Source organism: Prinia subflava, chromosome 12, assembly GCF_021018805.1.
Source record: "Prinia subflava isolate CZ2003 ecotype Zambia chromosome 12, Cam_Psub_1.2, whole genome shotgun sequence".
NCBI classification, from domain to species: domain Eukaryota; kingdom Metazoa; phylum Chordata; class Aves; order Passeriformes; family Cisticolidae; genus Prinia; species Prinia subflava.
This window is the reverse complement of record NC_086258.1, coordinates 759215-783205: the sequence shown is the minus strand read 5'-3', so window position 1 is coordinate 783205 and position 23991 is coordinate 759215. Positions and strand designations below refer to the sequence as shown.

General features: G+C 45.3%; 1 protein-coding gene across 16 annotated transcripts in view; it reads left to right on the top strand.

Annotated features, from left to right (window-relative positions):
* EXD3 (exonuclease 3'-5' domain containing 3) overlaps positions 1-23991 on the top strand; it is a 258853-nt gene that overhangs the window by 5718 nt on the left and 229144 nt on the right. For 13 of the 16 annotated variants that reach the window (XM_063409439.1, XM_063409435.1, XM_063409432.1 and 10 more), the window contains one exon: positions 80-145. The gene's annotated coding sequence lies outside the window, so the exon portion shown is untranslated. Of the gene's footprint in view, positions 1-79; positions 146-1913; positions 2057-23991 lie in introns of all 16 variants that reach the window. The other 3 variants (XM_063409424.1, XM_063409427.1, XM_063409428.1) reach the window with 1 other exon arrangement.

Below are 23991 nucleotides of genomic sequence, written 5' to 3'. Positions count from 1 at the left end.
TGCCTGCTGGGGGCCATGGGGCTGAGGTGTTGAGTTGCCAGGTGTACAAGTGCTCACAGACCTGTTTGCTTTCTTGCAGCTCGTGCTGGCAGTGGGATCCCCAGGCATCACCCAGCAGCTGAGACCTTCACCGTCCTCCCTCGGGGTGAGTTTACCACTTGGGCTGAATTTGCCAGGTCTGTTCAGAGACTTCTCACACACATCTGGCAGGATGGGGGCAGTGCAGCTTCAGGAACTTCTGCCTCTTTCCATTCTGTCTTGTAGGAGCTTGGGAAAGGATCATTTGCACCTTCTGCTCCCATCTGGGGTGTTGAGGGACACCTGAATGAGATGCCTTGGTGCAGGACTGGGGGGAGGGAGGGAGCAGGAGTTGCTGTGACTCTTCTGAGCCTACACTGGGCAGCTGTGCTCTCCTGGCATATCTGTAGGTACAACTTCAAGGGCAAGAAACATTGTGACAATGTGATGCTGAGATTATTAAAGTGAATTTCTGTTCTGGGGATCAGCATGGGGTTTGTGTCTCAATAAGAACTCTTTTGGTTTGCAGGATAGTTTATTAGTTTATGTAAGTGGGTGAAAGGGAATTGGGCAATAAACCATGTGTCTGCTGTATGAACCTGTAGCCAGTCCTGTTCCACCACTGCAGTTTGTGTGACCACGCTTGGGTGCAGACCAAATAGTCAGTATTTTATGGTACACCAGTGTATTAAGGAATTTTTTCAAGGAGATTCCATTTTGAGTTGTGAAATTCACTGACGATATTCACTTATTTTTGTAAAAATTGATTTAACTACATCATTTATTTAACTAATTTAACTAATTGATTTAACTACATCATATGTTGAAAAGTTACCCAGCAGTTCCGTACAGATCAGGTAAAACTCAATTCATCTTAAAAAGTTATAGAGTAACTTTAAAAGTTAAGAGTAACTTTCATCTGTCTCAGTATCTTTTCTTCTCTTGGAAAGGGAGAACTGTAAATTTTCCCATCTTTCTCTTGTCCTGCTGCCTACTGAGATATTTACCAACGAGGACTTGCACAGTGCAGGCCAGTATAAAATATCTTTGCAAGAGCAGTCACCAGTTAGTGACTGTCATCTGCTTTCCCATTTTCAAGTGGAAACAAGGCTCATTTTGGGTTTTCCTGGTGTCTCCGTGTGTGTGAAATGCAGCTACAGCCTCGTTAGAGGGCACTCTGGAATCACCCAGGGAGCTGAGCAGCCACATTCCCCACCAGCTCTCCCGAGAAATCCTGCTGCAAACGTCCCTTGCCCCCAGAGCAGAAAGTGGGAATCTGGAGCTGGATTACCCTGGGTACTGGTGATCCAAGGCAAGACTGCCTGTCTTGTGGGCTGATTTCATGCTTGTGCTCTATATGGAACACAGCAACAATTTATTAGAGAATTTACTGCAGTTTTCCAAATGTGATTTTTTTTGGTTGCTATTGTCTTTAAAAAAGTAAAACCTTGATGAAAATATAAGGTGCTTCAGAAACTCTGGTTTTAGTACCAGCCCTTCCACCAGTTCTATCTGTGCCTTTGACAAATAGTTTGTTGTGTCTCCTTTCACTTTCCTTGTGTCAAAAAGATGATAATGATTTTTACTTTGGCATAATAATCAATGTATATAAATGTGCTTTGAAATATGTTGTTTAGATTTTTTAAAAATATAATTAAAATATTGAACAAAGCAGGAGTCAGACAAGTCAAATTTAAGACCATGATTATTGTTAAACTGCTTTGGTAGTGCTTTTGTTCTGGCAAGATTATAGAGCCAGATCATTTGCATTACTCTTGATTTCCTGATGTTTTTAGTTTTTTGTCCAAGGAACAACATTCTTTATATGCAGGAATGAGATTGTAAACACAAACACAATCTCACCTTTGTCCAAACCTACCTTGTTTTGCTTTTAGAAAACCAAACCAAACCGGTGGGACCCAGAAGCCTTCTGAGCAATTAGCACTGACTCATCCCCACCCTGGGGAGGCTTGGCAGAAGCCAGGCCGTGTTTCCTTGGCTGGAGCCATGCCTGCAGGGCACAAACCTCAGCCTTAAGGTATGGGTCCACTCAGCCTCGGGATTCCCGGCGCTGTGGGAGCGGTGCAGGTGGTGGCTGGGTTCTGTCACTGCTCCGTGGGATTCTCCTGTGCCTCTCCAGACTGGGAGAGGAGGCATGGGGGTGATGTGATGGATCACAGGGCAGGGATAGCTGTGAATGGAGCCAGCTGTCCTGCTGACTGACCAGCTCCTTCCAGACTGCCATGTGTGTCCTGCCAGGGAGCTGTACTCCAAGGGGCAGCTTGATTGTCTATAGGGTAAGGACATCAAACGTTGACCACAGGAGTGTTTATCGGAGCAGGTTCTGTGCTTCAGCCAGGAGACAGCACTTTCTTTGGAGTCCTGAATCACTGTGCAGGACTTCTATGAACTGTGTTGGCCATGAGACATCATTCCCTGCAATCAAAGCAGAAAAAAAAGAAAACATCCTGGTCAGGTCTTCTTTTTCCTCTCCTAGTTTTTAATCTCCTCTTGCACTTTCCCCTTCTGTACCCAAAACTTTCCATCTCCTTGGTAGCTTTTTGGCAAAGAGGGTAGCCTGGATAGAAAAAAAGTGGAGCCATTCCTGCTCAGGGATTCTCCAGCATCCCTCTGTGGGAGAGCACAGGAGGAGGCAGCAGGAGCCAAGTTGAGCTGCATGGGTGGCTGCAGGTGTGTGGGAAGCAGCACTGGGGAGATCCTGCAGCCTGTGAGGCAGCTGATGGCACAGGGTGAAAGCCCCTGCAGGCAGGTCTGGGCTGGGCTGGACATCCTGGCAGAGCAGGCCTGGAACAAAGGCAGGCACTCTGCATTTCCCAGCTCTCGCAGCTCTCCTGGAGGGTGGCACAGCTGCTCTGGGCAAAGGGAGTGGGTGGGGGACACGTTAGCCAAGACCTGATCGGAGCTGATGTGTGGCCCCTGTGTTCTTTCAGGGAGTTGGGAATACAGCAGCAGATGAGGCAGGCTGGGATGGGTTCCCAGTGACTGCGTCAGTTGGAATTTCTAAGGAACCTTTTATTTATCTGGCCGGCAGATGGATTGTAAGGTGGAATGGAATACACAGGGACTTTTCTGGCAGAGATAAAAACAGTTGCTGAGCTTAAAGCATCTCATCTGTGGGACTGAAGATTGTGGTTTCTGATGGGTTTCAAGAGTGTTTCTTGTACTCTTGTGATTTCTGTAAGTGACTTTAAGACTGACGCTGTGAATGGCAGAGGCTTCAGCCAAAATCTTCACCCTGTTAGTGTTATCTTCCGTCCCATATCCAGATCCCTCTTGTGTTTTACCACAGTTTGGGTGTTCTAAAACTCATGGTAATCCAGGAGCCACGGACATTACAGAACATACTTAAGAGGAACTCTATCCCACTTGTAGGAAACACTTTCTTCCAGTTTTGAGTAATATCTTGTAGACATTTTCTCACAGAACAGTTCTGTGGAACTGAAAGTTTCGTTTTATGGTGATGATGTTTTGATTTTTGTCATTGTTGGAAGACCAGCTGTGTTCTGTGGTGACGTGTTTGCCTGAGCTGGCCAATGCTATCCCCACAGCACAATGTGTTAAGGGGAATCGGTAGATGCTTTAGCTCTGAAATCAGCTCCAGGTACAAATTAGATTTTTATTAACAAACATAGTTGCAGTTCTTAGTCCCATCTATAGTTACAGTTCGGTGTTGTACTCAAGTTCTGCCAAACCCCGATTTTTGCCCAGCAGCACAGGGGGCTCTGGAGGCCCAGTGCTGGTTCTGGGCAGTGTTTGGGGCTGATGGTGTGACTGGGGTTTCTGGAGCCCCTCCCTGCTGGTCACCTGCCCCAGAGAGATGCTCTGACAGGGCAGGTTCTTGTGCTGGGCTCAGAAGCCACTGTGGGACAATTTGAGTGTGATAGGGGAAGAGAGCAATAGTGCAGAGTGTCTCCTGCTTAAAATAGAGTGAAAAAGCCCCTGCTAATAGAGGTTAAGGGAACAAATACAACTGTCAAAACACATGAGAGGAGCATAATGGGGAAAGCTTAAATTTTGGGCAGTTTTCTGCCTGATGTAATGGAGCATGAACCACTTTTTTTTTTTTTTTTTTTTTTTTTTTTTTTTTTTTTTTTTTTTTTTTTTTTGTCCTGTAAGAGCCCAGTGGAGGAGTCTGGCTGGTTTGTCAGAGGTTTAAGCACTAAAAAATAACCATTTTTAAGTAAGGCAAATGGAGAACTTTGGGTATATGCTTAAAACTGAACAGAAAACGAACAAACAAAAAAATCTTTTGTTGACAATGTCCAGAGCAATTTTAAAATACTTTTGTTCCATGCCTAAATAAATGGTTGTTTCAGCCAAAGAGAAATCTTTCCTCATGATTTATTACACTAATCTGGATATAAGGCCTCTGAGCAGGATTGTCAGTTTATTAGAACAGCTTTCTTTCTCCTTTCAGATTTAATCCACATGTTGTTGTATCAACAGAGCCTTTGTCTCTGCTCAGTTATGAGTTATCCTTTTTTAATAATAATAAAAAAAAGTGAAAATACATGTTTTTTAACAGCCGTATTACAAAGAAACCTAGGATGACATAGGGAGAGGTGATCATCAAATGGTGGCTATGATTTGTAACTTCAAAGTGGTGGTGCTTGTAACAGGGTGAAAAATGGCCCTTTCCCCTCTGCCTGGGGCAGTGACTGTGGTGAGCCCGGCAGGGACAGGAGGAGGCAGCATTATCTTTGGCCAGGATTTCCGAAGTTTTTTCCCCAGCTTGTGCAGTGATGCTTAACACGGTCTTTTTAGTTAACTCTAATTTCCTTCCTTTTTTCTAAAGGGGAACTTATCTAGAGGTGTATGTAATTCACATTTCCTTCCTTCCTGCCTTCCTCCCATGCAGAGAAGTTCTTTCTTGGACCCCTCCTGTTTTCTCAATGGAGAGGAATTACTCTCAGGAAACTCATGAGTTTGGTATTATTCGTATACTTGGTTTTGTGAGAAAACATTTATTTTGAGTATAAATGCTTGCTTGATACCTGCATGAGGGTTCAGGAGTGCATGTGAGAGCTGCTCAGTGAAGCAGCTCACTACAGCACATGATGATAACCTTTGCTTGGTCCTGTCACCCTACTGAATCCTGCAGCATCAGGAATTAGTACTGATTCACCTCAGCACCTCCTGAACTGGCAGCTTGGGACCTGAATGTGGCCAAAGGCAGAGCAGTTCTAGTATTGATATTTTTGGTGCCAGCCTGGTTTCTTCTAGCTAATGGTGGACTCCTGGCAGTCATCATGGTCCTCTTTCATTATCTTGCAGATGTCAGCACAGCAGCTGCCTCAGGTGTCGATAGAATGATTTGCAGTGGTGTGATTTTAAAAGAAGCTGCTAATAATGTGTCTTAAACCAGAAGGAAGTGGTCTGGCACTTAAAAAATGTGGCATGAGCCTATTCTACTCCTCAAAACTATAGAAGAGTATAAAAAAAGGCCCACCCTTAAGTCTTAAACAGTGAAGAGGAAAAGAAGGTTGTGTCCTTGCTGCCAGAAGCAGATGCAGGGATAGCCTGACAGGGCTATTGGAGCTCTGGAGAAGGAGACATCAAATTATTTGGTCCATCTTGAATCACAGAATTTCAGACTGGTTTGGATTGGAAGGGACCTTAAAGCTCATCCAGTCCCACTCACTGCCATGGGCAGGGACACCTTCCACTATCCCAGACTGCTCCAAGCCTCATCTGACATGGCCTTGGACACTTCCAGGTATCCAGGGGCAGCCACAGCTGCTCTGGGAACCTTGTGCCAGGGCCTCCCCACCCTCACAGGGAAGAATTTCTTCCTAATATCTAATTTAATCCCACCCTCTGGCAGTGTGAAACCATTCCCCCTTGTCCTGTCACTACCTGCCTGTATAGAAAATCCAGCTTCCTCCTTTTTACAAGCTCTCTTTAGGCCCTGGAAGGGGCTCTAAGATCCCTGGAGAATTCTTTTCTCCAGGTGAACACCCCCAGCTCTCCCAGCCTGGCTCCACAGCAGAGGGGCTGCAGCTCTTGGAGCATCTCTCTGACCTCCTCTGGACTGGCTCCAGCAGCTCCGCATCTTTTCAGTGCTGAGGCCTCCAAAGCTGGGCACAGCATTGCAGGTGGGGTCTCATGAGGGCAGAGCAGAGGGGGAGAAGACAGAATCCTCAACAGCTTGTGCAGACCCTGAGGACTGGCAGCGCCTTTTGGTGGGAGTCAGACTGGCCTGGTTTTCTCAGGGGCCAGACAGGCAGAGCAGGCAGAGCCAGGCCAGGCAGTGCAGGCAGAGCCAGGCAGTGCAGGCAGAGCCAGGCCAGGCAGTGCAGGCAGAGTCAGGCAGTGCTGGCAGAGCCAGGCCAGGCAGTGCTGGCAGAGCCAGGCCAGGCAGTGCAGGCAGAGCCAGGCCAGGCAGTGCAGGCAGAGTCAGGCAGTGCTGGCAGAGCCAGGCCAGGCAGTGCTGGCAGAGCCAGGCCAGGCAGTGCTGGCAGAGCCAGGCCAGGCAGTGCTGGCAGAGGCATGCCAGGCAGTGCAGGCAGAGCCAGGCCAGGCAATGCAGGCAGAGCCAGGCAGTGCTGGCAGAGCCAGGCAGTGCAGGCAGAGCCAGGCAGTGCAGGCAGAGCCAGGCCAGGCAGTGCAGGCAGAGCCAGGCCAGGCAATGCAGGCAGAGCCAGGCCAGGCAGTGCTGGCAGAGCCAGGCCAGGCAGTGCAGGCAGAGCCAGGCAGTGCAGGCAGAGCCAAGCCAGGCAGTGCTGGCAGAGCCAGGCAGTGCAGGCAGAGGCAGGCCAGGCAGTGCAGGCAGAGGCAGGCCAGGCAGTGCAGGCAGAGCCAGGCCAGGCAGTGCAGGCAGAGCCATGCCAGGCAGTGCAGGCAGAGGCAGGCCAGGCAGTGCAGGCAGAGGCAGGCCAGGCAGTGCAGGCAGAGCCAGGCCAGGCAGTGCAGGCAGAGCCGAGCCAGGCAGTGCAGGCAGAGCCAAGCCAGGCAGTGCAGGCAGAGGCAGGCAGTGCAGGCAGAGGCATGCCAGGCAGTGCAGGCAGAGCCAGGCCAGGCAGTGCTGTCAAAGGCAGATCAGGCAGTGCAGGCAGAGCCAGACAGTACTGGCAGAGCCAGGCCAAAGCAGCAGCCCGTTCCTGTATGAGGCAGCTGAGAGACAGTTGACCCCCTGGCTGTGAACTGTTCAAGTGTTTCTTGAACAAGAAGGAAAGCCCCTCCTTTGAGCGTGGCTGTGGAATGCAGAACGTTTGGGTTTGGGTTTGTTTTCATGCACACTGGCCTTATGTCACTGCTGCCTTTTTCTCACAGGCTGAGCATACCTCTCCAATAGATAAAATAAAATACAGATCTTGGGAGGACTGGATTTTCCAAGCTCTCTAAGAGTCTCCTGACTTCAAGTCTGCATCTGAAGTTCTTCATCCCTTGGTCCCATCCCTGGGTGCTCAGATTAGGTTTGATTCCTTTGCAGTATATCCCTGTTCTGATATCTGCTGGCCCTATTGCTTCTCAGAACAGCTTAGAGTGGAATCATTTCCAGAGCAGTGGTAAATGAAGAGGAGATTTGCCTTGCGAAAAAATTTCTTTATAGGTGGATTTTGCAAGGCACTGTACTGTGTTGTGTTTTCATCTACAATATCTCTGGACAACCTCACCCCATTTTGAAGCTGGCCATTCTTTGAACAGCTGATTGGATTGGAAAACTCCAGAGGTCTCTCCCAAACTAACTGACTCTGATGCTCTTTTCTTGTAGAGTTCTGGCAAAGAGGCTTCTTTTGGCTTCATTTCCATCTCCCTTCATGCTCAACAGCTTTCATCATGTTCCCATCATAAGCAGTTCTTTAAACTGAAGTGACGTGTAAACATCAGGAACAGTTTCTAAACTGTAATATGAGTTTCTTTCCCTCATAGTTTAGACTTCTTTTATCCTGCCATGTTCATGATATGAAAAATCAATTTTCTTTTATTACTATGTATTAAAAGCTAGCTACTTTTTTTTTGTCTTCAGAGAGAAATGTTTTACCGTGGGGCAATAAAAAGAATAATTCTGTAAAAGTTAATGAGTTGCTTCAAATCAGCTTTGGTCCTGTGCACTCTTTGTTGGAAAGCTGCAGAAGAAGGAAAGACAAAAAGAAAAGAGCCTTGTTATTTGGGATCTATAAGATTATATTGTTACTGCCTTTTTAGTGAGTGTTGCATTTTTGCATTAAAAACTGGAGTTGATGGAAAGACGCTGTTTTTATGGATTTTGGTAACTCATACTTAATGCTGTACAGCATTTTGCTTAAAATTTAAGCAGTTGTTTAAGTTGCTTTGACTGGTAATGGACTTAATAATGTGTCTTACTGCTGAAGGAGCAGTGTGCTGGGCAAGGAATTGCTGACAATTCACTGGCTTGCCTGGAGTTACAATTTTGTTCTGAGGGCAGGACAGGATGGCAGGGCAATTAAATGGAGTTCCATATACCAGAAGTATAATTTATCACATGTGTCCTCCAAACTGAAGCTGCCTCATCTCAGAGTTGCTGCCTGCTGTGTGCTCAGACCTTAACCTCTGTGTTTAGATTGCCAATGTGGTGCCAATTAGTGGGACTGGGATGTGGACACTGAGGAATATAACTCACTTCACATGGGCTGCCAAACAACTAGCAGATGTTGAGCTAATGGGTCTTGGCTACTACCAGCCTGACTTGCATTTCAACCCAGAGGTGAAGGAATTTATTTCTCTCTCATTACCAATTCCCTTGTCCCAAGCATTGGGAATTCCATCATCTTACTCTGGAAGATGATGTAAAACATTTCCCCTCTCCCTCAAACCTGTTCCCAGGGTGTCTTGCTTTGTTTTGATGTTAATTTGCCACCTTTGGTATGTGTTATCCTGCAGGGTAGGCTTTGTGATAAACGCCAATCATTCGCTTTTTGAAATTTATGAAAATTTAATAAAGAATAAAAATTGGTTACAAAAATATTAATACAATAATAAAAGTTTAAAAAGTTTTCAGAGACAGGACAAATAATGAGACAATAAGAGCAAAGAAAGGTAGCCCGAGACCACCATCCCCTCTCCCTCCCAGACAAAGGCTGCGAAAGAGAAGGGCCCCGTTAGGGAGAAGCCTCTCTATTTTTGAGGACCAACTTTAATGATTATGCATACTTTATCTAAGAAAAGCCTGTTTGCCAAGAGCCTTTTGCAAAACCCCTGGCTTCCTGGAGTCTGGCTTAACCAGGTAGCTTCTGTGGATTCAAGGAGATATGCATGGTCTGGCTTGACCAGGGTGGTTTCTGTGGATTCAAGGAGATATGCATCTTTCCCTCTGAAACATCCAAGAGAAGTTTTAGTCTGGCTTGTTGTAATTGTTCTCTCTGTGTAGAAACCTCCGGGTTATCTTCTCTTTGCTCTTGAGCTAAGGACAATAACTTACACACAATTCTTACTTAGATTCAATGTTAAAAACTACATTTACTATATTATTTAAAATGTTAATATTGCATAACTTTTCTACCTAGCATATTACATATAGTAAATATCTGCGTAGAGCCACACACACAATATGCCCTTTTCACAGGCTTGATGATCCATGGGAAATGAGGGCGTGAGCTCAAACATGGAGCTGGAATCCTGAACAGGAGAGCTCTGTGTGAGTGTGGTGGGGATGAGGCACTGTCCCTGCAGCCTGCTCAGAGCTGTGATGGAAAGCCTATCCTGGGATTACTGTAACTCCTTTGAGTACCAGAGGTCCTGGAAGGTGGTGGGGTCTAGCTTGCTGGGATCTTGCCTGTCTCTGTTCTCATGACTGGATATTGTACACTCAAACCCTGGAAAATGTGTAACTGCAGGCTCAAAGTTTTCCTTCTGGTGCTGAGTCAGTGCTGGATAGTGGCCTGGCAGGTTCTGTGGGTTCTCTGGTGTGATTTAGAAAAGGAATTTTTCTCAAGTCACTTGGTCTGTTCAACCTGGAGGAGACTGAGAGGAGAATCATCACAGTTACAACTTCCTGGTGAGGGGAAAAAGAAGGGCAGCTCCAATCTCTGCTCTCTGTGACAGGGACAGGAGCCAGGGAATGCCTGGAGCTGGGCCAGGGCAGGCTCAGGCTGCAGAGCAGGGAAAGGTTCTTCCCCCAGAGATGCTGGCACTGCCCAGGCTCCCCAGGGAATGGGCACGGCCCCGAGGCTGCCACAGCTCCAGGAGCCTTTGGACAGCGCTGCCAGGGATGCCCAGGGTGGGGTTGGTGGGGTGTCTGTGCAGGGCCACGAGCTGAACTCTCTGGTCCTTGTGGATCCCTTCCAGCTCAGGAGATTCTGTCACAGAAGTACAAGTACAGTGAAGGAATCATAGTCTCCATGACCTCAGCAGCTTCAGGAACAGAGACAGGGAAATGGGGGGCTCAACTGAAGGAACAGTAGCACTGAATACTGACTGGTACCTAAATCCCATTTCATACCTCTCTGTACAGCCAGCTGATGCATTTAATGAGTGTGTGCAATATTAGGGCTGATGCTTTTTGTTCTCTCTGCAGTAACTTTGTCTTTTGTTCTGTGAGAATTTAGCTTTTGATCTAAAAATGCCATCTGTACCATTCTGTGCAGCATTCAGGTCTTCAGCAATTTCTCTGCCTTGCTCATTTCTCACTGTGGTTAAAGGCAGTTGTCCTGGGATGACTTTATGGTGCTTGTGTCCCCAATTGTCTGTTCTGTTTATGCTGGATATTGAGTTCTACACCTTTAAGACTGACTCCAAGAGCAAAGTGGGGGAAAAGAAGCACACAGTTTGTTTGTACAAACAGCACTCACGCCTCCACATTCTGCTCCTGGACTGTGCTGTCTGCAGCACGGACAGACAGCAGGACAGATCTCCTTTGCTTTTAGTTAGTTCTTAGCTAGCTGGGGCAGAGAAGTTCCCTGGACTGGTTTTTTTTTTTTCTTTTTCTTGGAACTGTTTAAATGTGTTCTGGGCTGAAAAACCCAGAAGACACCTGTAGCTCACGTCTGCAGCCCACTGGGGCCCAGGACAGCATTTTCCAGCACCGGAGGGACTGATAAGAGACTCGGCGAGCTGAGCTACACCCACAGCAAGGACTTTCTCAATTTTGCCATCTCTCTTCAGAATGGCAAGAGCTTTTATTGTTTAATATTATTAATTTTTTTATGCTTGTGAACCCTTTGCTTGTTGAATAATCAGGTTTTTTCTATTTTTCTCTAAAGCATTTTTTTCCCGAACCAGTTGGGGGAGGGACCGCTTTAATTTGCTTTCTAGAGGGCCTCCATTCAGAGGTTACCTCCCAAAATTTGCCCTAAACCAGGATAGCAGTGTTATTCCCATAACAGGTGTTTAAAAAACAAAATCGTATTTAATGAGTAGTTTTCAGTTATAGCTTATTTTCTTACTGATGTGCTGGTTTGAGGTGTCAAACATGATCAGCATCAACATCAACAGGAAGAGCTGAGTGAGGGTTAAATAGCTGTTGCAGTTATTATTCAGTGAGCAATGAAAATAAACTGCTTGCAAGGTCCTGTTATTTCTTGCTTTTCTTTGAGGTTAGAAGGAAAATGTTTCATTCAGTGATACATTTCATTCTGAAATTCCAAAAAGAGCAATTATTTTAAATTCCTTGGTATGAGCAGAACTGGATCTGTCCTGTGGATTCATCTTTCTGGGTGTTTATGTATTTATTAAGGACAACAAAATAGAAGCAATGCAAACAATTTTTCTGCACTTACATGTTGAGTAACAGCTAAATGCTAATTAACTTTCTTGAAGTATAATTAGCTTTCACATTTTCTGGAGAACAAAGAAAACGCAGCATGATAAACCAAGCAATAAGCTGAAATACCTGCTTTTCGAGATAGGAAAAGTATTGAATAATAAGGAGTATGGAACTTTAAAACAGGAAAAACAATGGACGAAAACTGGCACCCCAGTCCAAGAATGACATCCTTGGGAAATATTTGGTGAAGGAATCTGCAGAGTGGAAGATGATTTTGACTTTCTTCTGGGAACTGTGCAGAACTTGGTACAGAATTGTACTGCCAGTGAACACAAGAGCACTTATAGATCCTGCAGAAGTAACCCAAGCCAAAAACTTCAATGAAGTGAAATCCCTTGATTTGCAAAGGAAAAATATATCAGAATGATATGAGGCAGCAGGTTAAAAAGAAACTGAAAGGAGTGGTGACAAGGGTGAAACCTTTGCAGGGAGATTAAGATGATTTAAAGGCTCTGTGCTGCAGAGGAAATGCCTCAACTCTATCAGTTACTGAGAGAGAGAGAGGTTGTGATGTGAAGCAGCAGGGAAGGAAGGCTGGAGGGGCAGGGGCATCCTTACAAAAGCTGAAGTCATGACCAAGTGAGGAAGATAGAAAAGAATAAACACTTTCAAAGGCTTTCAGAAAGTATAAAAGTAACAGTTCTTTTCCAAATACATTGGGAATAAGAAGCTTGTCCAAAAGCATGAGGAAACCCATGGAGACTAGGTGTAATGGTTTTAGTTTGCCAGTTTGAGTTTCCTGGCCAGTGCACCAAATAATGTGGTGGGTTGAGCACGCACTAGAATTATTTGCTCCTTTTCGGCTGTGAAATAGGACAAGGAGAAGAGCAAAAACCTTTAGGCTCAAAACCGAAAGTGTATAAAGAAAACTTTAAATAAACACAACTGGAAGAAAACAAAAGAATAATAAGACTCAGAATAAGACCTTCAGAACACTTCTCCTCCCCCCACAACCTTCTTTTCTTTCCCATTGACAATATGCAGAGACAAAACCTTAGGACTTAGGTTAATTGACCACCTCTAAAATGTCTGGGAACAGAGATCTTCTTTCCTTGGGGGCAGAGAGTCTTCATCACTCTCATTTTCCTCTCTGTTCAAGCTTCTCATAAGATCACAACTACTTCAGCATCTACTTGCTTCAGCATGAATGCCTTTGCTCATATCTGCAATTTGAACACTTCACCTCCCCTACTGTTTTCATTAATTAAAAGGATATTCTAGTGTATCAACAGTCCATCACCATGGTCTTGCAAAAGAATTTCAGCCTAAGACTAAGGCATCTTCTCATTCTCCTCCCAAATTCCATCTCCTCTGGAATTTGACTCCTCCTTCACAGACCTTGGTGCCTTCATGTTGTTTCTCTATGTGTCTTCACTCTGTCCTTTTATCTTACTTGAGAGAGGATCAGTGCTCTGCAAGTTTCATCTGTGCAATTAAAGAGTTACTATCGTGCCCGGGATCTGCGGTAGTCATGATGGTTTCTACCAGGCAGTGGCTGAAGCAGTCACGGTGATAGATTCAGGCTGCACTGGGGCTATGCCAGGATCTTGGGGCTTGGCTGGCATGGCGCTGTGGCAGAGGCAGGGCCCAGTCCGGCCCCGCCAAGCCCACGCTGGGGACGGGGGGAAAACCGGCCTGGCGGCAGGACGTTAACAGCCGCTGGCATCCGGCCCCACCGGGATGAGGCTCCTCGGCCTCCCCGGCCCCTGCCTGGCAGCTGCTGGGGCCAGCCCAGCTGGGATGGGGCCTGGCGGGCTCCCAGGGCAGGGGACCAGCCCCTTGGCAGGGCCCAGCCCAGCCACACGGAGGAGGCCAGGCTGGCCTCTTACCTGTTCCCAGGCCAGAAGAAGAGGAGAGCTTTCCCAGAGATTGTTTGTTTTTAACATGTGTGTTCACAGAGGCGTGTTCAGCTTTCTAGTGGTTTAACAAGGTGTCAGTATTGAGAACTAGTCACTGAGGGTTTTTGTCAGGCATGGAGGAAGCTGTTAGCAGCTTCTCTTGGAAAAAAACATTTCTGTGGGTGGCTTCTTCCCTCCTCACTAAATGTCAAGGAATGAAAACCAGAACACCGGGGTGTGAAAAATCAGGAGGTGGAGCAGAAAGAAACATTGAATTTCTGAGGCATCTACATTGTGCTTGATTTCCTTATCAGAATCCATCTCAAATCCAACTACTAATGTGAAAACTTTTAAAATTTCAAAAGTTTATTAAATCTTTACAAAATACAACAAAATGACTGAAGAATGAAAATTACAGCACTGGGAGCATGGAACTAAACCACCATGTGCTCTGCCGCAAAGCGGATGCTCTGCCTTTTATACCCCTGGTGTTGCATCAGATAACCCTGGCCCCTCCCAAAGTCTTGTCAGTGCACTCCTTCCTCAGGGTCCGTTGGTGGAGATCACTTTGTTCCATCTTGGCTGGAGGGCAGGTGTTGCCATGCCCTGCCTGTTAGTAACAAGCCGGGCCTCTCCCCAAGTGCCCTGGCTATCAAGGCTGTCCAGTGCCAACAAGATGAGGGGCAGGGGAAAGAGGACTATGGGGAGAACATATCACAACAGTGTAACTATACATCAATAAAACTTCTCTTAATGTACACATAATATTCATCCCTTGTGGGAGCCAACCATCGCATTACACATCTATAACGCTGCTTTAGGAATTTAAGAACACAGTGAGCAGTAGCTACCTGCAGAGATCAAGATGTCAGAGCATAGGAAGTAGTCAGGAGAGGAACAGTTGAGTAATTAACACTTCTGCAACCTTTAATTAAAATCTCCTCACTCCTATTAGAAAACGGACAGGGCTGATTTAATGCCAATTTGCAAGGGAGTTCCATAGGGCTTGGGGAGCAGCAGACAGAAATCTGCCTTTGTATTGTGCAGCATTGCCAAAAGAACAATATAGATCAGAATGTGTTGACACTTGATTTTATATGGATGTGGAGGACTCCCCATGTCTTTTGTAAAACGAACTTGGACTTGAGGAATCTTCAAGGGCAAACATCTGGATTTGGGTGTTCCAGTGTGTGTGGTGTCCTCAGATTTTCTAACAGTTCCTGACTTGGTCCTTTGTCACATCACCTTAGAGCAACTGCTTTCCTGGAGATAAAAGGTGTAGCAGTGATGGTTGTTATACCAGAGAGCAGTTATCATGAGAATGATAGCGGAGTCTTAGGAGACCTGAGGGAGGCAATGGATGGAGAAATAACAAAGTCTGAGGGAATTTGAAGCTTTGGCATGGTCAGATCTAAAGGCTGCTGTAGAGTCAAGGGATGAGCTGGGGGCACAACTCCCAGTCCTCTGCCTTAGGCCACTGTCTGAGAGGCACTGTCCAGGTGAAAGTGTGATCTGACCTGGGAAGGCTCCTCTTCAGTGCCTTATTCTCCTGAACTGCATTTTATTATTTCAGTGCTTGCCTGTTTCAAGGTACTCCCTCCTCTCTCAGATGCTCTTCTTACCATACAATAACAACAACAACAACAAAATGTTTTTTATGAAACACACTTTTTTGTCCTTTTTTTCGTATAGTACATTGAGTTTTCATGTGTGTAACTTCAGTTTATTGTGTTTGTCCACGGACTGCTTAGACAGAAAATAGAGCTGCTGCTTAAGCATTTCCATATGTGTTCAGCCATATTGCTCAGCGATATTCTTCACCTAATGTAACTTGTAAAAATAAACATCTTAAAGTGTTATTTTTATGTGTTGGTGAAGAGTTAATGGAACTAGAAAATATTCCAGACCAGTGTCTGTCCCCACTGTGGATTGTGAGGTTGCCATGTCATATCCTGCTAGTTTTTAAGCGACCTACAGCTTCATGTCTAGGAATTTGAAGGCCAATTAGTTGATCCCTCCAGGAGACTTTGCTGAACACAATCCTCCAGACATTTGAACACAGCACAAGACTTGAATGCTCACAAGTTTTCCATTTATGAGAGAGATGTTTGTTAAAAGTGGAGGGAACAATCCAGCCCTTGCCAAGTACATGCTAGGCTTACAGAGCCCTGCTGGCCTCAGACAGAATGTGTTGTCAGTTCTGATTTATTTAGGGCAGATTTGCGAAGCTGATGTGTTGATATGACACGAGGGAGTGTGTGATAAGTCCCATCTGTGCAAGCTCCATTTCCTATAGGCTGCCTTGCACAGATGGCCTCCTTGAGGATGATTTTAATTTCACACTTGAAGCTGAGAAAGCCAGGTTTGAGGAGGTGTGCTGTATATTGATTAAGGCACTTGTAAACTCGACATAGATAAGAGTGTTAGTGAAGGGGTAAGTGGCAGGAAGGTGTCCTCTGTCTCCTGACTCAGCCCATGTCCCCTCACCTTTTCCCATGGAGCAGGTAAAACTCTGCCTTGTCTTTTGATTCTGTCTGGGGATTTAAAGCATTTCATCACTGCAGGAAGAAGTTACCTGAGAGCCCTAATGTGAAGGATGTTTGCTCCCTGTCTTCTGTGTGAAAAAGATGCTTATTTGGGAATGCAAATTGTGCTAGGTCTCATTTTGTCTCCTTTCTAGTTCCCAGCTTTTCCATCACCTGTAGAAGTGAATGAAATAGGAACAGTGGGGTGATGTTAACTGAAGCAAAGTCTGTAGCATTTATGTACAAGAAGTAAACAGTTCTAGAATGTAGCTGAGTTTCTCAGAAGCCGTGGGCATGATATGCTGGAAGATGGGATTTGAGCTATTCCAAACCAGGCCGAAGTAGGCCTCAGGGCTGGGCCTAGTAGGCCTCAAATGTTCCACATACGCAGCAGCAGATAACGTTATCTCATGTTAGGAATGTGTTAAAGCACGGGCATTTGGAGAATGGAGCGATTGCACTGACACTACTATGGTCGCTTTAATTCAGAATTGTTTGCATATTTTATGACACGCTCTGCCAATAGATTGCACCTGCTAACTGCAAATGACTCTCTCTGTATATAACCCGCCATCTCGGGAAATAAACCGGAGTACGTGCTTGTAACCATAGTGGTCGGACTCACGTTACTCTAGCCCCCGGTCTACCAGGCCTCAGCTTCACTAGAATCCTGCAGAGTGTGGGACGAATCTTGAGATCCTCCGAGAGCCCGTTGATCATTCCTGGCTAGTGTTGGCCAACATCTCCTTGTCTGTGCAAAGTACCAAAAGCAGGATGGAGACATGGCTTTGTTTTTCCCTTGTTGCTGTCTACAACTCCCTGACAGGAGCTTGGTCAGTCTCTTCTCCAAGGTGATAAGTGACAGGACAAGGGGAAACACCCTCAAGTTGTGCCAGGGAGATTTAGGTTGGATATTAAGAGTATGTTTTTCATGGAAAGCATTGTCAAGCATTGGAACAGGTTTTTTCCCACCTCACTGATTTCATGGTGTATAACGTTGAGATTTTGGGATGCTCCAGAAGTACCTCATAGAGTTTGCTGATGCATGATCACCCTGTGACAAGTGTGGCAGGAGCACATGGGACTTCGTTTAGGTTCAACTCAGAGGTGAAATCAGATGATGGTCATCAAAATGAGAAAGAACTTGTATGAGAATTCAACTTAGTTTTGCAAATTAGTATTTTTACTTTGTATTTTTTCCTTTGAGGGAAGCTGCCCAGAGTGCCCAATAGAAAGAGAGATGCTCAGGAGTAAGGGATTCTGGGTGACTTGGAAGAGTCTCCTCAAAGGAAATATTAGCAAAAGTACGGTTTGTTAATGATGGGGTGAGAACCCTGGCCATGTTGATGTGCCAGGGTCTGCAGAAGACGTGCTGGTGCAGGTGCTGCTTTTTGTGACAGAGGGAAAAAGACTTGAGTAACCTGTGATCTCCCAGCCCTTGGCTGAGATCAGCTTTCAGCTGGAAAATGAGAACCTGTTGGTCAATAAAAAGACCAGGGTGTCAGAAGGAGCTAGGATTTAGATTCCCTACCCTGGTGCGTGTTCAGGTTTGATGATGATAAGATTGCAGCAATGTTCTGTGGTAGCTGCTGGGGATAGAAATGACCTTCAAATGTCATCATTACATACATACATACATACATACATACATACATACATACATGTGGTCAGTATCTAGTCCTGCATTTTGGCATGCAGGGCACAAGTGGGATGAAGGACATCTGCTCAGTAGTACCTTATGACAGCAATAGCTGTGGCTGCAAGAGGAATTTAGGGTCCCCAAAGAAATTTAAGTTTGACCTTCTAGCTGTTCTTCACTGAGCAGTTGCAAATGAAGGTTTTTCTGGGTCTCTCGGCCTGATGTAGTGGTTTCACGTTCACCTGTTTCTGTTTGCCAAATTTAGTACAGTGGTCTGAGTGTTTACTCTGTAGAATAAGATCAGGAGAAAAGCAAAGCAGGCCTGAACTTAAAGGCATAAAGATAGATTTATTAACACACACTAAAAGAAGAAAATGAGAATCAAAATTAAACTTTCAAAACGTTCCTCTTCCCCCCCACAAGTGTTCACTTTCCCACAAACAACATAAAGAGACAAAACTCAGAACTCTTAGTCAGTTACCACTCCTAAAATACTGTCTCATCAGTTCATTTGGAGAGTGAAGTCTCTTTTAGTTTGTCATGGAATTTCCCCACTGACAACATAGAATAGTTCTCTTGTGGATCTTAACTGTCACAAGAACAGCTGCCCGGGGACCTGCTTTTGTGAAGTCTCTCCCTTTGGCACCCTTCCCGAGCTGCATATGGGTCATGGACATAACTGGGGTGTCATTTTAAAATGGACAGTTCAAACGCAAAGGGTTTCTTCATCTCTTGGTACAGAGATCTCTTTCCACTTCTTCACTGGCACAGAGGGCTTCTTATCTCATCTCTCTCTGTTCAAACATCTAATGGGGTCACAGGATCACAGCTACTAATTCAATATTCACTAAGTCAATTACAGATACCTTTGCTCAATCCATCTCCCCAGTTCGTGTTGTCCACGGTTTAAAGGAATATTCTAGCATATTACAGTCTGTTACCACAGCTCACAGAAGAGTTTCAGCCTAAAATATCAAGGCATCTTCTCTATCTCCTCATCATTTAAGATACAACTTCTCTTTCACTGACCATGGTATATTCATACTATCTCTTTAAATGTCTCCCACTCTGACCTTTTCTTGCACTCCAGAGAGGATCAATGTTCTGCAAGTTTCCTCTGTGCAATGAATGAGTTCATATCTTGCCCAGGGCCTGTGGTGGTCATGTTATCTCTGCGGGGTGGCAGCTGCTAGGCTTCCAAAGCCACGGGGCTGGAGGGGGAAGGCTCAGGAGCAGCGGCCAGGATCTCAATAGTTAGGTGGGCTGATGGAGGTGACCATCCACCCCTCGGTCCCATCTGGGGTGGCCCGGGTCGGAGCTGCTCCCTGGGTCCTGGGGGACATCTCCCTCGGCCCGGGCCAGCGGCAGGGCAGGCCTCAGAGTCGGCTGGATATTAGCAGGTACTGGGGCCCAGGCTCGGTCGGGACAGGGCATCATCCCTCCCCTCCCTGTGCCCGGGAGTCATCAGGGACACCCCGGCCCAGACGGCTGCAGCGGGCCCGGGGGGGCCACACGGCCGAGCAGGCCCTGTTAGCTGTTCCAAAGGAGGGAGGAAAAGGGAAGTTTGCCAAGACTGCTCCGCTATTTAACCCCGTGTGTTCACAGAGACGTATCACCTCTCCAGTGGTTATATTAGCTGTCAGTTTCAAAGCCAGTCACTAATCGGTTCTTGCTATCCATGCTAAACCAGCACACTTGATTTTCAGATATTTTAATGAGAATGGCAAAGCTACATCCAGGTATGGAAAATATAGGTGTTTCAGAAATGGAGGAAATGTTTATGAAGGAAATTTCTCAAGTAATTCAGTCTGCAATTTCCATCAAGGAAATATCAGATGTGATAAAGTTTTGAGAAATTATGAGCAATTTCAGATCACAAGGGCATTACACTCCTGCCGCTGGGGTTCTGCAAGCCTGGTTTATAATGATTTATGCCTTTTCTAGAATGGAAATCAACTTGTTGTGTTCACCTGTTTCAGTACTGGCCACCTGCTGCTGTGCTGTGTGTGTGGTGTGGTGTTCTATTGGATTTTTTAGTCTCTCTTGGGTCCTGTTTTAAATGTCACTCCTCACCTTGTTGCTCCAGTCCAGGAGAACTGCAGTGATTATGGGTCTGTGAGTGAAGCCCTGAGTCCTGCATCTCCTCCCATTGCCTGGAGTGAGACCAGACACTGTATTTTTGGATTAAGGAAGTGAAAAGTCCCTGGCAGGGAGTGAAGGTTGACATCTGCTGGGGCTCTGTGCCCCGCAGGGCTGCTCAGCCCAGGATCTGTGCAGCCATTGGGGAGAAGTGTCTAGGGCACAAGTCTAAAAGGGCATGAGTTGTAGCATGTATCAAAAATGAGGGCTCTGCCAGAAGTGTGTGTCTTTTGACAACAGGACCAACTGTAGGAGTTGTCTTAAATGAAGTAGAGGAGAAAATGAGGCAACATACCCTGCCAAAAATGGACCTGGCTAAAACCAAATCAGTGAATTCAAATGTTTCTATTTAGTAAGCAATGGGAAATTGCTTTCCCCATTTCCTGTCTCTTCTGGCAGTGGTTTCCATTCCCTATATTGTTGTTACAGCACTTGTCAAGGAACTGGTATTTAACCGTGGACAAACCAAACTCTGCCATATGTGCAAGGAGATTTGCCAGAACCTTTGAGGCAGAGTGGGGTGCAAAGCAAATATGTTTCATTTTTCCTTCCACCTCCCATCTGTGCTTGCACTAAACCCCATGGGGATGTGGTTGGACAGCCCTGTCCAGCAGGAAACAGGCAGGATCCTGGGGACTCTGCTGCCCTGGGGATGGGGTGGGAAACTGTGGAATACAACCGGAGGCTGTACTGATATGGTTCCAGTCTGTTCTAGCTGACAAATCATGCAATATCTCTTAGCGAACATTTTGCTGAAATGGTTTAGTAGATGCACGTACTGGATCTGTTTCAGTGAGCCCAGGGTGGATTTTGAGGCATAGAGGACACGCTTCCCTGGTTAGCAGTGCATATGTCCAGTGACAGCTGGACATGCCTGTGTTCTGGAAATGATGGCTGAAGTGCTCTGTGTTAGTAAGCTGAGATCTGAAACGAGATTTCTTGTAGTTTTGGACCCATCCTTGCCAAAGTAATGGAATAAGCAGGTGTACACTGGTGCTCCTTAAACTTCATTTATTCTTACTGGTCCTCTAATTGCCAAAAAGGAGCTGGCAGGTACCCAAGTGCCATTGAACCATCTGTAGAGGGAAACTCCATTTCATCCTCTGGAAGGTGGATATCTTCTCTTTCCTGTTAGCTCCTCCAGATTCTTCACGTTACCAGGAAATATTTATGTCATTTATAAGCATTCATAAAATGCAGCCTTGGATTATGGAGCATCAAAAAATGCAAAGGAATATGAAGAATAAAAAAATTAGTGTAATATAGAGGTCCTCTTTCATTGATCTGTGACTAGCAGAAGTGTTGCTTGTCTTCCTGAGTGTTCCTCAGTCCATCCATCCTGCCTCCTGAAGCTATAACAATGCAGCAACACCAAAGCTGCTAAACTGCTCCATTACTTAACTTAATGATTGAGATATGGAGTAAATGCAGGATAGAAATAAAGTGCATTTTTCAAATATCCACTTCTATTGAACAGAGCAAAAGGAATGGAAAACGTAATTAATGCAGGATATCAGGTAGGTTTGAGCCTGACCTAATAGTGCCCCCAAACTTGTGTTTCTTTCAAGTATTCTTAATTTCAGGATTTAAATGTAAATTTTGCAGAATGATGTGAGATGCTTTAAAGGGCCTTGAGCACATTGGAATCAGTGGGGCATAGAAATTGTATAAAGGGTTTGTTTATACCAACAAACTTTCCTTCTTTGCTGGGTGACAGTTGCACAGTCAGTTCTGGTTAATACAGTCCAGATAAAATGGAGACAAGGATCTTTTCTTACTTAACTTGTTGTTGCTGAAGATTAAGCCCCCTCTTGGAATTAGGCCTGTCTGTAATTTCTGGCAGTGTTCCTGCCCCACTGCTTGGTGTGGCCGGGTGCAGGACGTGGATGTTCCTATACTGTCAACCTGCCAAATTCCCAGGAGAGCCCTTGACCAAAGAGCTGTGGGAGGTTAAAAGGATATGGCTCCCTGAAGCCTTTTCCAGGCACATACTCACATTGTTCTTATAACTGGAAAGGATTTAAATGACAATCCATGTTGGTGGCAGACTCAAAGCTCTTTTATTCACGTGATATTTATTAACTCCTCAAGAAGCAGCAGCATTTTATGTAGAGGAAGGTACACATTCAGTTTCTCCAAGGCTGAGGACTTATTTTTTATCATTTTGGGCTACGGATTAAAATAATGAAAAAAGGCATGGAGGGCTTCAGCAAATTTATTTAACTGAAGCCTTACTCTTTTCTGCCTTTGGGCAGATGACCTAGAGAAGTTTACTGGTGAATGCTACAATTAATGCCTATTGATTCTACTGTCTTAAAGATAACAAGATTTATACCATTGTCTCAGCATCTACTGCTGAAATTCATGGAAAGGAGAGCAAGATCTGAACACTCTTAAAGACTCCACCAGAATTCAGCATTTATGTCTCCAAATCCTGCAGAAATACCAATAAATGTGGTGAGCCATGTGCCTGGGATACTGGAAATCCACATGCTTCCCAAAGCTTTCCAGAACCATCCATGTTCAGATTCTGTTTACAGAAATGGATTAGTCTGGTGTGCTTGTGTCAGTTCTTTTTCTGGAAACATTAGAACAAAAGAAATTGCTGGAGTTTTTCATCTGATATAACAGCCAAAAGAAAATAAAGGAAACTTCCCCAGAGCCTTATATTCATGAAATCTGATCTTTCAGCGTTCCTGAAATACCTGCTGATCAAAACTCTGTCCCTCTGAAAAATGGCTCAAATTTAGAAGCCTCTCCATTCTCAGCATTCAATTCTGTACTTTGTTTCTTTGTTCTCACCTGCTTTTCAGCTCTTCTGACATTTCAGTGGGATGGGGCTGGGTTTGATATTGTGGCTCCCATCTGCTATATACAGTTGGTTATTAGAGAAATAAGGAACAGGAGATGGGAGAGATTGTGACCAATCTCTTCTGATACCAGAGTTGGGGAACTTCAAAATAACATTGAAAAGGTTTAGATCTCTAGGTCCATCATAAGGAGATACTTTTTCATGCACCATGGATGAGTTGTGGAAAGCTGTGGTGTGGGGTGGTGCGAATACTAAAGTTGCATGAATTCAAGAAACAACTGAAGAAATTGATGGATTAAAACCATCACCAAGCACTTTTACAAACACAGTCTCCATCTCTGCAGATTTCTAGAGGCTGGGAGAGTGTCAGGGACGTATCTGTTCACATATGCTCTGTGCAACTACTGTTCCCTTGGCATCAGCTATTGCCCAACTTTGGAGACAGGACATGGTTTGATGATTCTTCGATCTGGAAGGGCCGTAAGAAGGCAGGAAATGCTCTGCTGTCCCATGAAGTATCTCCATGCTCTTCCCTTCAGTAACCCAGCCGGGAGCTAACAGAAAGGACTGGTACCTTTGGGGAACACAAAAACAAACAAAACCCCAAAAAACCCCCAGAGATGACAAAAAATAAAGACATGATGAAATACAGATCAAAGAGGGTCTTAATTATTATCTCTAGGCAAGAAGATGGGCCTTCCACCCAAAGTGTTAAACATTAAGATACTGTTGCGGGTTTATATGAATGCATAGTCTGAAGGAGGGTGCCTCATTCTGCATCAGTGTAGAATTCTCAGCTGCCAGTGTAAAGCTGAGCAGAAACTCGGAATATTGAGATGAGGTTTGTGTGTTTGACATTGGTTTAACATGACAGCTCCAGTCCTCTGCCCTGATGGCCAACTTTATCAGCTCCATCAGTTTCTGGGCTGCTTACTGAGGTGCCAGTAAATTCACCATGAGGGAACAATTCCTTCCTGCAGGAGGGGAGGGGTTTTTAATGGGCCACTGTGTGTTTACATAGGGCTCATCCCTCGATTTAACACTGTATCCCTTTGGTAAGCGCCTGTTAATTTGGATGTTGTGGCCAACCCCCATTAGTGAGCAAGTGAGAGGGAATCTGTGGCCTTTGGTTTCTCCCACAGCTGCTTCTGCAGTGGCTGCTCTGATTTGGATGTCAGACTGTGCTTCACAGAGGCCTGATCTGATCCTGGTCAGTGCCAAAATGGATTCTGTGCTTGTTACAGTGGTGGGAACCTTACACAAGGAAAAGCTTC